Genomic DNA, 6,974 nt, shown 5'->3' with positions numbered 1-6,974 from the left:
GGGGCCTACTGTGTGCCAGGCATACAGCCTCTGCTGGGTGCTGAATGTCGGCTGTCTTCTTAACCCTTACAGCACTTCAGCGTCGGTGGCATTGTCCCCATTTTGCAGATGGGAAAACCAAGGCTCAAAAACATCATGTGACTTGTCTGAAACGACATCGCCGGAAGGAAGCAGGCCCAGTATTCAACCTTCCAATTGCTTTGGATCAATTCAGTCCTCCTACTTAGACACCAGTTTTTGGTTCTCTGCAAACCTGACAAACTTCATACTTCTCTGAATTTCATCAACAGCACGGATGAAGCTAAGAGGAGATCTGAGCTCTGGGGTGGGCCACCAGTGCCCCCTTGCCCAAGCTAAACAGCCACCTATGATTCTGCACCCTGCAGGTTCAGCAGATACAAATGTACCAAACAGTGAACTCCGCCCTCACCCCTAGCCCCAGGCTCCCTCCCCTGACGAGCAGCTATGTATATGGTTGCTGGCATCTTTAACATCAAACTGGTCCCCACTGCCAAGTCCTCTACTTGCAGGAGCTCAGCTGTGACTGGCCCTTGCCTTCATCATGATAAGTGTCATCTGCCAATCCCCCTTCACAGGAGGGATACTACAAGTCCAAGGACAAGGTGGGGTGGGGGGCAGTTGAGGGGATTTCACAGGCTCTGAGCATCTTCCCTTGCATCTATGACTTCTCTCCCACGCTGTCTTCTCCCGGAGGCTCAGCCCACCTTTGTCATTAAGCTCTTCTGCCATGCTGAGAGAGACCAACTGCGGAGCAGGCCCGTGCAAGGGCCGTGAGCAGAAAAGAAGGCAGGCAGAATACATGCACTGCTTGGTGGGTGTAGGTAGAAAATGGGCTCCAAGCTTCCTACCAGGACCCAGGGGACACCATACTTCACGACAGAGTTTGGTCTTTACCATCTCCCAGGGCAACCTACACTCACCTCCTCACACTCCTATGAGCCTGGAACAATTATTCTGCCCATTTTTACAGGAAAGAAAACTGAGACCCAGATGATGGAGGTGACTCCAGAGGTTTCAAGACCCTTAGGACATTGTTTGAAAACCTCCAGTCTAGTTTTTTGTGCCTGAAGAGCATCTGGGGAATATGAACTCACCAAGCTCCTGCCATGGGCTCAGAGAGCAGCATATTCATCCTTCCAGAAGGTCCTGCCTTTGTGGCCTTATAGTTGGTTGGAGAGAGGACAGATAATAAGCATGTACGTCATTTCAGACAGTGAGGAGTGCTATAAAGAGTGTATAGAGGCAGCATGGAGAAAGCTCCTCTAGTTAGCATGGTCCAGGAAAGCCTCTCAGAGGAGATGCGATTTGAGGAACCGAGAAAGACCCAGCCTTGGAAGCAATGAGCATAGACATGCTGAGAGGGAATGAGGCTCTCCACCCAAAGCATGGGTGGCGTAATAGGAAGGAGACCTCACAGCTCAGACAAGAGATCCCATTGGGAAAGTGCTGGGAAGGTGTCCCAGGGAGCCTGACACCTGTCCCACCCCACCCTACCACCCTCCCCCCCCCCCCACTATTCTTCCTTCATTCTCCAAAGCAATGTTCTGTGTCTTCCCCATTTCCTCCCATCTTCAAAATCCATTTCTGCACAAGGCCCAGCCCAGAGCAGGAGCTGGATAAATGTCTGCTGGATGAATAACCTCCTGAAGGCCAGCAAGGAGGAAGCGTGAGGACAAATCCGACGTGATCCTACCTTCGTCAGCAAGGAATCACTTGATGGAGTTGATGGCCCCTTGAGGTGGTTCAAGCAGAAAAGACAAAGGAATTCCAGAAGGTGGGAGGAGGGGTCGCCTACACAATTGGAAAATTTCACACAAAAGTCCAGATTTCAAGCTATTTTTAAAATATCTGAAGATCTGGCAACCGAAGCCTGCAGATCCCCATGGCAACACCAGCTGGTGCTGAGCGGGCCGCTGCCCCCTTCAGACTGGACATGCGCTCTGCAACTCCCCGCGGCCCCGCGCTCCCTTCTGCTGGCACTGGACCCACCTCACTCAGCCACATCACCTGGTCCCCTGGGTTGAATTGGCCAAACCCCACCTAAGACCTCAGATGAACAGAAAGCCAGGCTGGGACATGGGGGCTGTAGCATCTGTCCCTTCCGCCTGCTGCTAAGGAGCGCCAGCCTGGGGTCCCGCCGTCGAGTTCTTAGGGAGGTGTCCGATGTGCCGGGCTCCTGGGCCAGCAAAATCCATTCCCTGTGCTGGGTTCCGAAGGAAGCTCAAGGGCTCCAAAACGCAGCCACTCTGTCTTGAGGAAAGAGGTGCCGTTCCGGTGCACACCAGAAGGGGGCAACTATCCGGCCATGCCTTCGGAGCTGCCCATGAGGGCCATGCCTAGCTTTGCCCTAGCAGCTGGAGCTCACAGTGTCCTGTACCCCTGCCCTGTGCCACTTGGGGTGGCAGCTGAGGCCCAGGCTGCCAGGCAATGCGATGGGCTGGATCAGAATTGGCTGGGTCAGGGCCGCCTCCAGGGTCCCTGGCGCTCCTCCTGTCCTGCTTCTCTTCCTCCTCTTCTGGGAGCACTGGGCATTCCTGAGGCCTGTTCCCTCGGGACTGACCCTGCAATTGAGTACTGTGTGCTTGGTACTGTGCTCAGGCTTTACATACTTCTATTTAAAACCCCAACAATCCCATAGGTAGGTTTTAATCCCCATTTTGCAGTTACAGGTGAGGAATCTGAGGCTTACACGGGCATCACCTGCCCAAGTCCACACAGCTAACAAGTGGTAGAGTCGAGATTCAGATGCAGGCCTGCGGAGTCCCCATTCCCTGAACTGCCTCACTCTCATAAAGGACGTTTTAGAATCAGCCCATGAAGAGGGGGGCGGCTTGAGGGCAAAGGACATCCCTTGCCAGGTCCAGCTTGAAACCACTGTAGACAGGCCACCCAATCTGTTGGAACCACCCAAGGACGGGCTGAATCTGGGGTCCCTGATAAGTCATTGATGAGACCACGGGCTGAGGCCCCTATCAGCCACCAGAGAGGAAAAGCTCCTGGCCTTTGGGAATTTAGGGAATGCCTCACCATCCCTGCCAGGGGCCGCAGTCTGGGCAGCAGGACAGGGGCCCCCTCATGCTGCAGAACTGCCTGGAACCACCCTGGAGAGTGGTGAGCCAGCAGTCAGAAGGCAGCAGCCAGAGCAGGAGCAGGGGCATGGAAGCTTCATGAGGAGCAAGAGACCCGGAATCTGCACAAAGTAAGTCTAGATGCCACTGAGTATGACTCAGTGAGCTCCTGGAGCCTCAGGGGTCGCAAGCCTCAGGAGCTTCCCCACTCCCACCACAGGAGGACGAAGAAGCCCAGGGGATTATCGGCCCCTCTGAGACTATCACAGAGATGCCCCAGCCCCTGAGACCAAGGCCACCAGCCTGGATGGAAGAGAAATTCTCCCCAAGCTGATTCGTCCATTTTACCTCCCATTTCACCCCTGCACACCTTGCACTCACATTCTGGGTTGGCAGGTCCCTCCCCAGTTTTATCTGTTGATCCCACCCTCAGCATCAAAATTCAGTGTAAAGACCACCTTCTCCAGGCAGCCCACCCTGATCCCATTCCCCAAACCTGGTCATTATCTCCCTCTCCTTCGACCCCTGGAATGTGTGGACTTCTCCCATGGCAATGAGGTCATCTCCTTCATGCTGTGATTGTTCCTGGGCTGCTGCCCCTTTTGAGGCTGGATGGCAGGGCAAGCGACATAGCTCCTAGAATGGGGCCTCAGATGTACAAGCCCATGATACATGATGGATGGATGGATGGATGGATGGATGGATGGATGGAATGGATGGATGAATGGATAGACAGATGAATGGGCAAATGGACAGATGAATGAGTAAGCAGGTAGGAGGGTTGATGGCTCACAGAAAGTTCCATGAGGCCGCCTGGAATTATCCAGAATACCCAGACTTCCCTACTGCTCCTGAAGATAAGATTCCACTGTCACCTGTCACAGCTCCTCCCCTGCCTGAGTGAATTTAAGATTTTAGAGTGTCTGCTGCGTGGAGGTGCCAGGACAGTGGAGAATCAACCAGTGTTGCTTCCCTCCCTGCACCGCAGTTTCCCAGAGATAAGATGAGGACATCAGACCAGATGATTTCATGGGCCCTTCCAGCTCAAAACACATCTCCACGCTAGGACCCAACAGAGAACAGGGGAGACTGACTGAATCCAGGTCAGCTTAAAGGAGCCCCTGAAAGAGTTGGAACAAAAGAGGAAAAGAGAAAAGGTGGGAGGAGGAAGGGAAGGAGGGGGAAGGGAGGGAAGGAGAAAAAGAGAAAGAAAATCTATTTCCATATCCCAAATTAAACATGCATCTAGCATGTAAGATTTCCCAAATGTATAGTGTCTTTTTAAAAGAAGTTAATTTGAACATATTGAATGTAGGATCACAGCATGTAAGAAATGATGGATCCCCCTAATAAGGTGGATTTGCCTTGGGCAGGGATGGCGTGGGGCAGAGAATGCCAAAGGGAAGCATGAACCATGTGGGGTGGGAGAGGTAGGGTGAAGGTGTGGTTGGGGGTGCTCTTCTTGTCACCTTATCTTCCACGTTAGCCAGAGCACCCCCACGCCCACAGCCCTCACTTCAGCCAGAGCATCTCTCCTGCCTGCTTTATGCATTGATCTTATGAACCCAATATATTGTGTGAATAAAAGGTTCCTGGTGCTTTTTTTAAAACGGGACTTAACTAATGAAGAGAAACAAGGGGTCCAGAGAGAGTGATTTGTCCAAGGTCATACAACAAGTACATCACACTATTCCTGATATCACTAATCCAATCACATCCATTAGGGGTTGGGGGGCACTGCCCGGATGCAGCTGCCCCTGCCTGGGCGGTTTAGATCTGTATACTCTGGCTTAACTCCAGCAGCCTCAGTGGGGAGTCACCAGGCTCCTTTAAACAACATTCCACTAGGACAGGAACAGATGGATAACCCAAGCCAATTAGGAACCAGAAAATCTCCAAGAGGGCAAATGCCCAGAACAGGGAGAGCTCGGGGCAGCAGCCCAGCTCACTGCAAGCCTCACAGTCGAAAACCTTCCTAAAACAACCCCTTGGCTGCCTTGGAGCATAATTTAATCTTCCTTTGATGACTCCGGATCTCGCCCTGCCTCAGGCCACTCTAAGAACATCAATAACTGCTGGGTCCAGGTGGGAAGCTGAGGGGAGGGGCTGGACCCAGGTTGACCAGCTGACCCTGCCCTGCGGTAGGGGAGAAGCTCAGTCTGGACCCTGGGGGCTGGAGGCTGCCTTGGTGGAGAGGGCAGCACAGGAGGAGAATGGGAAGCCCTTTACAACCAATAAGGGGAGCCCTAAGGGGTCCCCTCTCTAGCCCTCAGAGCAGGTGGGACACAGTCAGAGACACAGGAGAGACACAGGCAGCTCCCAGGGATTTCTGGAGGTAGGAAGAGAGAGGGAAAGGCAGGCAGGAATGATGTTGAAGACCAGCCTACGTGACCTTTTTAAGGGAGAGGCAATATTTTAATAGTACAATGCCCCCACAGACTTCGTAGAAAATGTTGGTTTTAAGGGAGAGAATGGGCTTAGAGCCACCCTGTGCCTGCCCTGCCGCTTCCTGGCTCGGGGATGGTGAGAAGGTCACTTAATCTCTCTTTGCCTCAGTTCCCCAATTATTAATGCTAGATTAGTCACAGGGCTGCCACAAGGGTTAAATGAGCCTAATAGTGGTGACTTGAAGTCAGGGTCTTAGCCCGAAGTCTCTGCTGAGGACAAGGCCAGAAGAACAGAGTGTTCATGGGTTGGTTCTCAGGTGAGACTGGACATTTGGCTTTGTTTGGTTTGGCTTGGCTTGTCTGTATTTCCCACATTTTATGCAAGAAACACACATTATTATATAAATAAAATAATATTCATAGTGAAAATAAAACAGTAGGGACTGCACTTGATCCCCAGGGAGAAGTGGCTGATCAGAAGAGAAGCCATTCATTGAGGGTGGGATGGAAGAGGGCAGAGACACAGACAGGGGAGACACAGTTAGAGACACAGTCAGAGATAGACAGGGGAGACATAGAGACACAGTCAGAAACACAGACAGGAGAGACACAGTCAGAGACATGGTTAGAGACACAGACGGGAGACACAGTCAGAGACAGTCGGAGACACAGAGGAGACACAGAGACACAGTCAGAGACAGGAGAGACACAGTCGGAGAGACACAGTCGGAGACAGAGGGGAAACACAGAGACACAGAGACACAGTCAGAGACACAGAAGAGACACAGTCAGAGACACAGGAGAGACACAGACAGGGGAGACACAGAGACACAGTCAGAGACACAGGAGAGACACAGTCAGAGACACAGTTGGAGACACAGACAGGGGAGACACAGAGACACAGTCAGAGACACAGGAGAGACACAGTCAGAGACATGGATAGAGACACAGACAGGGGAGACACAGTCAGAGACAGTCGGAGACACAGACAGAGGAGACACAGAGACACAGTCAGAGACAGGAGAGACACAGTCGGAGAGACACAGTCGGAGACACAGAGACACAGTCAGAGACACAGAAGAGACACAGTCAGAGACACAAGAGAGACACAGACAGGGGAGACACAGAGACACAGTCAGAGACACAGGAGAGACACAGACAGGGGAGACACAGAGACACAGTCAGAGACACAGGAGAGACACAGTCAGAGACATGGATAGAGACACAGACGGGAGACACAGAGACACAGTCGGAGACACAGACAGGGGAGACACAGAGATACAGTCAGAGACACAGGAGACACATAGTCAGAGACACAGACAGGAGAGACACAGTCAGAGACATGGAGACACAGACAGGGGAGACAGAGTAAGAGACACAATCAGAGACACAGACAGGAAAGACACAGTCAGAGACACGGTCAGAGACACAAACAAGAGAGACAGTCAGAGACACAATCAGGGACACAGACAGGAGAGACACAGAGACACGATCAGAG

Source organism: Saimiri boliviensis, chromosome 6 (assembly GCF_048565385.1).
Source record: "Saimiri boliviensis isolate mSaiBol1 chromosome 6, mSaiBol1.pri, whole genome shotgun sequence".
NCBI lineage: Eukaryota > Metazoa > Chordata > Mammalia > Primates > Cebidae > Saimiri > Saimiri boliviensis.
Note: the sequence above shows the minus strand (reverse complement) of the source record.